Source organism: Herpailurus yagouaroundi, unplaced genomic scaffold (genome assembly GCF_014898765.1).
Source record: "Herpailurus yagouaroundi ecotype Mexico unplaced genomic scaffold, PumYag 216, whole genome shotgun sequence".
Taxonomy (NCBI): Eukaryota; Metazoa; Chordata; class Mammalia; order Carnivora; family Felidae; genus Herpailurus; species Herpailurus yagouaroundi.
Window position 1 is genome coordinate 15,822,647 of NW_024412447.1, and position 8,295 is coordinate 15,830,941.

General features: G+C 41.4%; 1 pseudogene; it reads left to right on the forward strand.

Annotated features, from left to right (window-relative positions):
* Positions 1-5,788: 5,788 nt before the first annotated feature.
* On the forward strand, positions 5,789-6,788 carry LOC121017457 (60S ribosomal protein L9-like; annotated as a pseudogene).
* The last annotated feature ends 1,507 nt before the right edge of the window (positions 6,789-8,295 follow it).

The window sequence follows — 8,295 nt, forward strand, 5'->3', positions numbered from 1 at the left end:
AACTGTATGAGAAACCTTTAGCCAGAACCTCTTAGCTAAGCCCATTCAAACTCCAGAATGATCAAAAGTAATAACTATCACAGTTGTTGTTTTGTAATTTGGGATGTTTTGTTACACAGTGATAGATAACTGATATGCACATAAAGTACCTTGAACATGAAAAGCACTGAATAAATAGTTGTCCTAATTATTATTATTTCAAACTAGCATCATCCTGGCCCGCTAGGCCTTCCTTTATTAATAATGGCAACTACCATTCACTGAGTACTTAGCATAAATCAGGCATTATATGTATATGATTTCTTCTTCACTTAATGTTCAAGGCATGGGTATCATTATTCCCTTTTTACTGAACCTTCAAGAGGGTAAGTACTTACCCGAGGCTACACTCAAGGAGCATTGTGGCTTAGATTCAACCCTGGCTCCTCTGACTCTCAGAACCTGTCATAAAGTGTACTGCAGAATAGTTAACTGCCACTTAAGTCCTTCTAAAGTGCTGCCAGGAGTGAGCCCACTGCCCAGCTGTCTCCACGAAGAGCTAGCGAGATTGGGCTCTTGTCAAGCCTCGCACCATTCTTTCAGGCGGTCTCCTGCATACTCAATGCCAGGTATGTATGGTCGATCTTAATTCAGCAAATGAAGAGTACAGCAACCCACAGGCCTCAAGACTACTCGTGCAACTTTTGTATTCACCAAAGGGACTGGAAAAACAATTGATTGTCATTTAAGATTTAGTGGTGTTCCGGGCCACCTGGGTGGCTCGCGGTTGAGTGTCACCCTCTTGGTTTCAGCTCAGATCATGATCTCACGATTTCCTCAGTTCAAGCCCCACATTGGGCTCTGTGCTGGCAGTGCAGAGTCTCCTTGGGATTCTCTCTCTCTCTCTCTCTCTCTCTCTCTCTCCCTGCCTCTCCCTGTCTCTTTCAAAATAAATAAATAAACTTAAAAAAAAAAAGATTTAGTTGTGCTCCTATTGGTAAGTTCTTGTTAACTTGATCCCTCAGGTAATTAATTTCTGATGAATCAACATCTTGGCATACCAATGCTATTGCTGTCCTGCACATAACATGAGCTTTGCAGCCAGACCGTTGGGGTTCAATTCCCAGCTCGGCCACTTCCTAGCTGGGTATTGTTGGGAAAGTCACCCAATCCCTCCCAGACACAGTATCCTCATCAGTAGAATGGGAGTAATTATAGCATAGGCCACAAGGGCTGGTTGTGAAGATTTAAGGAGATAACCAATATGTAAGGTGTTTAGCAAGTGCCTGGCACACAGAGCTATTAGCTCTCATTGTTATTTGCTTATTGCCCTATTTATATAGAGAGAACACCTCAGCCTGCCTTTAAATTGTTTCCTTAACATTTTTTTACTTTCCTCAGGCAGGAGTCTGTGCTTGGAATTTCCTAAGATGATGCTCAGGAGGCGTGACGAAGTAAGAACCTCTCCCTTTCCTCCTTGTCTCTCTCTTCTCCTGGGAGTTCAGTTATTGTCAATAATAGCAATGACAACACATGTACTGAATGCTGATTATGTAGCTGTAAGATCCAGTCTTGAACTGTGTATATGTCATTAACTCAGATTCTCACAACAAATCATACAAGCTAGATATTTTTACTCATTTATTCATCGTTTTTTTCAATTAACGAATACTTACTGTGTTCCTTCAATGATCTAGGTACTTGGAATACATTAAAGAATAAGACAGATAGAAATCCCTGTTCACATTCTAGTGTGCAGGGACTACTGTAAATAAACAAACAGTAACAAACGTAGCAAGTCAAAGAGTGATTAGTGCTGTGGAGAAAAATAAAGGTGAGAAGGCAGAGAAAGAAGGAGAAGCAAATTTCTCCTTTAAACAAAGCAGTTAAGGGAAGTTCTCACTTTGTGAGAGGGTGACAGGTGGGCAGGGACATGAAGAAGGTGAGGAAGTGAGACATGGGGAGACTTGCGGCAACATTCCAGATAAGGGGAACAGCAGGGAGTATGAAGTATAAGGAAGCATAAAGCACAGAGGAACATGCCTGGATGTTTGAAGAACACAGGAAGCCAGTATGGCTGGAGTAGAGAGTGGCTGAGTGACAGGAGTGTCACAGGAGAGGAGGGTAGAGAGGTATAAAGAAGGAGGGAGCAGGGCAGGTCACTGAGTTCTAGGCCACTGGAAAGACACTGGCTTTCACTCAGTGAAATGCAGAGCCCTCGAATAATAGCTTTGAGCCGAGAAATGGCATGATCTAGTTTAAATTATAAAAGGATCTCTCTGCCACTTGTGTTGAGAAGAGATCCTAGAAGAGCAAGGGTAGAAGCAAGGACAAGAATGGGAAGGCAAAATATCATGGTGCATGGTGGCTCAGTCCAGGAAGAAGCAGTGGAGTAGGGAGAAACTATCAGATTCTGGGTGTAATTCCAAATAGACCCAACAGGATTATATGGCTGGATTTGGGTAGGAGGAAAAACAGGGGTGAAGGATGACACTAGGGCTTTTGGTCTGAGCAATCGGATGGTGTTGCTGTTCAACAGAATGATGACCACATTTGGAAGGAAGATCAGGGATTCAGTTTTGAACATGTTGACTTTTAGATGTCTTTTAGGGGAGCCTGGGTGGCTCATTTGGTTAAGCGTCCAACTCTTGACTTCGGCTGAGGTCATGGGTTTGATCCCCACGCTTCATGGGTTTGATCCCCACATCAGGCTCTGCACTGGCAGTGTGGAGCCTGATTGGGATTCTCTCTCCCTCTCTCTCTGCCCCTCCCCCACTCATGTGCTCTGTCTCTCTCTCAAAATAAATAAACTTAAAAAAAATAGATGTCTTTTAAACACTAAAAAAAATCAGAAAGGCATTAGGATATAGAAGTTTTCCCTCCACTTAATAAGTGGATAATAATAATAAGTGCTTATCAATATGCTTATTAATGCTTAATTAATTAATCAATGCATAATTAATTATGCTTATTATAATTAATTGATTATAATTATTAATTAATTATGATAATTAATTAATTACACCCCAGTGGCTGAGCTGGGATTTAAACCAAGATAAGTCTGTCTCCACCATCCTTATCTTTTGTGTTAAATATCAGCCACAGGATTTTTGCTTTTGACCAAGATGGAGTCAGTTGGACCTGATTCACCGTCGCACATGAAACAACAACAAAAAAATTAAAAAGACAACATACACGAAACAAAGATTTTCAATGAAGGATGATGATTTCGGAATGACAGGAAATAAAAGAAGGGAGCCTTATAATCATCCAGGTTACTATTTGGAGAAAGTTCTCTGGACATGATGTGGGGAGGCAGAACTGAGGCAGAGTCTGGCAGACTCCCTGAGTTGAGAAGGCAACATGGGGAGCCGAGAGAGACAGAGGCCTCTAGAGCTCATAAAACAGAGTAACGGAGAGAAGAGAACTACACAGAGGACTCCGAAGATATACAGAAGGTCCTCCTCAAATATTCAGTGGGTTACTGAATCAATGCATGCATGTGAGGAAAGTATCTGAATACGGGGAAAGAACAATCCAAAAGGATTAAAGGAAACAATGCTTATTCAAGACAGTCAGACTGGGAAAACTTATAATTCACTGAGTATTAAGGGAAGTCTTCTCTCACTAGCGGGAGATAATTAACTCTAGACTGAGCATCGCTACTGACCTGTCTAGCAACTAACGAAAGCAAAACCCAAAAGGATCAAACTGTTTCCAAGTTACCTAACTGCATCCCAGAGCAAAATTCAAAAAGATTTATCAGAATACAAAAATATCCACCACCTAACCAGATAAAGATCCAATGTTTAGCATCTGATCAAAGACCACTAGATGTGTAAAGAAACAAGAAAATGTGACCGATAATGAACAGATTAATAAATCAGAGAAAGATATTAAAACGTGTATTATAACTGTATTCCATATGCTCAAAAAGCTAAGTTGAGGACTTGAATGTGTTGCAGGATTTTTTTTTGCCACAAAACCCAGGATGCATTGTCTCACCACTTCAAAGAATGAAGAGGTAGACACAAACTGTGCAGCAGGCAAAAGTTTATCAGAGTTTAAGATTAGAAGGGAAGAATAGTAGAAAAGCTCTCTTTACAGAGAGGGGACATTCAAAAGTAAATGCCTGAGGACTACAGTCAAGGGTCCTTGTTTTATAAGGTTCTGGTTGATGTGTGAATCAAAGGCAGAAGGAAATGGCAGCTAAAATTCAATTTCCTTATAACCTGCAGCCCATTGGCAAATACTTAAGGCAGACAGAGGTTTCTCCAGGAACTCCCTGCTATCTTAATGCTAATGCCTTGCTAGAGGAAAAAACAACCTTAGCTTGACAATAGCTAGGCCTCCAGAATCATGTGAGTCTTCTTTAGCATATGAAAATCTCATTGGAGGGGCACCTGGGTGACTCAGTAGGTTAAGCATCAGACTTCAGCTCAGGTCATGATCTGTTGGAGTTCGAACCCTGCATCTGGCTCTGTGCTGACAGCCTGGAGCCTGCTTCGGATTCTGTGTCTCCCTCTCTTTGCTCTTCTCCCACTCATGCTCTCTCTCCCTCTCAAAAATAAATAAACAGAAAAAAAATCTCATTGGAAACTTCACCTTGAGTTCCCCACCCCACCCCCACCCCCACTAACTCCATATAGATAACCAGTCTCTCCTCATGATCCTGGGGCAGCTCTTCCTGCCCATGGGTCCTATCCCCATACGTCAATAAAATCACCTTTTTGCACCAAAGACATCTTCAAGGATTTTTTCTTGGCTGTTGACTCCATACCCCATTAACCCCACTACCACCCAAAAAAAAACCTCATCACTGGTCAGCCCTCCCCTGTCCTTTCCCCCTTGTTCCTTCTAAGGTTCTACCCTTATTGGCTTGATAACTCTGGGTCCTGGGTTGGCTCGTTTCCATTGTATGAGGGGTGGTCTATGGCCATACTTAGGCCTTTTGTCAAATTCCAGAGGGGAAACCTAGGGGGAGTAGGTGGGGTCTGTTACATTCTTAAGAGAAACCTATGCCTGAGGGGGCTTGCTGTGGTCAGACACTCCCAGCATTGTTCCAGAATAGGTGTTTTTCCTCACTCAGGGACCTCAGGCCCTAATCTTTCCCTCTCTGCCTACTGAATCCTATCTTTTCCTATCATAAACAGACACTTCTCCAGAGATGATACAGAAATGGCCAACAAGTAAAGCACCTGGGTGGCTCAGTCGGTTTGTTACAGCAAATACTTGGCGCCCAGGAAGGGGCAAGCGACAGTACTTAGGGAATCAGAAAAGACTGCTGCCTGCCCAGTGAGTCATGTCCAAAGGCTGAGCATCCCACTCAGGTTTTACTGATCTTTTATACATGTGTGCTTCTGGGTGGGCGGGACTAGTATAGTCAAGCTTCTGGTTCCTGTCTGCTAGATGATGCAAGAGGCAAGCTAGATTGAAGAAGTCAAAGGCATGCAAAGGGAGTTTCTGGCCTTGGATATCTGGCTGGCCCTTTTTATTTGCATTCACCAGCTTTCCTTTTCAGGTTAAGTGTCCAACTTTGGCTCAGGTAATGTTCTACGGTTTGTGAGTTCGAGCACCGTGTAGGGATCTGTGCTGACAGCTCAGAGCCTGGAGCCTATCTGGGATACTGTGTCTCCCCCTCTCTCTACCTCTCCCCCACTCACACTCTGTCTCTCTCTTTCAAAAAAATACTGAACATTATTTTTAAGAAAAGCCCAAACCAAACTTTTAGAGTTGAAAACTAAAATATTTGAGGGTTTTTTGTTTTGTTTTGTTTTGTTTTTTGTTTTTTTCTTTTGCTGCATCCACCATGAGAAGGAAGATCATTCTCAAGCAGACCTTCAGCATTCCAGAAAACATTGACATCACTCTGAAGGGCTATACTATTAGTTACTGTGAAGGCCCCCAGAGGAAACCTGTGAAAGGACTTCAACTACATCAATGTAGAACTCAGTTTCCTTGGAAAGAAAAAGAAGAGGCTCCGAGTTGACAAATGGTGGGGAAATATAAAGGAAGTGGCTACTGTTCACGCTATCGTAGTCATGTACAAAAAACATGGTCAAGAGTGTTACCCTGTGTTTCCATTACAAGATGAAGTCTGTGTGTTGAGTTTTTCTGGGCGTGATGGTGGGGTGGTGGCGTCCAGAGCCGACAGCCAGGAAAGAATTCTTGAAGATGTCTTTGGTGCAAAAAGGTGATTTTATTAAAGCACAGGACAGGACCCAGGTGCAGGAAGAGCTGCCACAAGACCTTGAAAAGAAACTGGTTATCTAATAGGGAGTTGGGGGAGGTAAAGTCAAGGTGAAGCTTCCAATGAGATTTTCATATGCTAAAGAAGACTCCCAGGATACTGGAGGCCTAGCTATTGTCAAGCTAAGGTTGGTTTTCCTTATGGCAAAGCATCAGCATTAAGATAGCAGGGAGTTCCTGGAGAAACCTCTGCTTGCCTCAAGTATTTGCCAACAGGCTGCAGGTTATAAGGAAATTTAATTTTATTTGCCATTTCCTTCTGTCTTTTTTTCCCACATCATGTGTATGTTCACTTTCCCATCAATGTTGTTATTCGGGAGAATGGTTCTCTTGTTGAAATATGAAATACATCTGTTTGCTGGGTTCAGATGAGGTCAGGCATTGCCTGTTCAGTATCTCCCCAGAAAGATGAGTTAATTCTTGAAGGAAATGACATTGAATTTACATCAAATTCAGCTGCTTTGTTTCAGCAACCCACAAGAGTTAAAAAAAGGATATCAGAAAATTTCCGGATGGTATCTGTTTCTGAGAAAGAAAAAGTTCAGCAGGCTAATGAATAAGACCTAAGTTAGTTCAACTACAGAAACCACAAGATGCCAGATTTTTCAGACTTCTTTGTGATATTTTAAAGATGCACTAACAGCTGTGTGTTAAAAAAAGAAAAGGAAAGAAAACTACAAGATTGGAGATACTGAATTGGATGGACAGGAGATTAGATATTATAGATGGAAAGACTGGTGAATTAAGGACATAAAAATAGGCACCATCCAAAATGAAACACAGAAAGAAATAGAATCACCCAAAATAAAAGAGCATCAATGAGTTGTGGGACACTTCATGCTTATGTACAAATAATTGGAGTATCTAAAAAAGAGGAGAAAGAAGAGGGTGGAAAGGTCTCTTAATATTAAAAATTATAAATCTACAGACCTAAGATGCTCAACAATCTCCAGCACAAGAAAAATGAAGAAAACTGCACCAAGGTGTATCAAAATCAATGATACAGAAAAAAATCTTAAAAGCAGCTAGAGGGAAGGGCGCCTGGGTGGCTCAGTCGGTTGAGCTTCCCACTTTTGGTTTTGGCTCAGGTCATGATCCCAGAGTTGTGGGATAGAGCCCCATGCACTGAGCATGGAGCTTGCTTAGGATTCTCTCTCTCTCTCTCTCTCTCTCTCTCTCTCTCTCTCCCCCCCAGCCCCTCTCCCTCACTTGCATTCTGTCTCTAAAAATTATATATAAATACATATGTAAATATATATATAATATATATATACATATATGCATATATGTAATATAATATATATATAAATATATATGTGTGTGTGTATATATATATATATATATATATATATAAAACAGCTAGAGGAAAAAAAAGACATGTTACATACAGAGGTACAAAAATAAGGCTGACAGATTTGTCATCAGAAACGATGCAAATGAGAAGACAGTGGAGCAACATCTTTAAAATACTGGGGGTAAAAGTCCACTCAAAATTCCATATGTGGGAAAAATATTTCTCAGAACAACAGCAGGGTAACATAAAGACATTTGCAGATGTACAAAACCTGAAAGGATTCATCACTGGTACTACAGAAAAATAAAGGAAATGCTTTAGACAAAAGGAAAATGATAGCAGATAGAAATCTGGATCCACACAAAGGAATAAAAAGCACAGGAAATGCTAACTACATAAGTAAATACATAAGACTTTTTTTTTTACTATTTATTTTTTTTTAACTTTTTTAATGTTTATTTATTTTTGAGAGAGAGAGACAGAGCATGAGTTTGGGAGGAGCAGAGAGAGAGGGAAACACAGAATCTGAAGCAGGCTCCAGGCTCCAAGCCATCAGCCCAGAGCCCGATGCAGGGCCCGAACCCACAAACCCCGTGAGATTGTGACCTGAGGCAAAGTCGGATGCTTAACTGACTGAGCCACCCAGGCATCCCTTTTTTACTATTTAAATCTCTATAAACGTAGTTGATGGTGGAGCACCTGGATGGCTCAGTTGGTTAAGCATCGGATTTTGACTCAGGTCATGATTTCATGGTACATGGGTTCGAACCCCG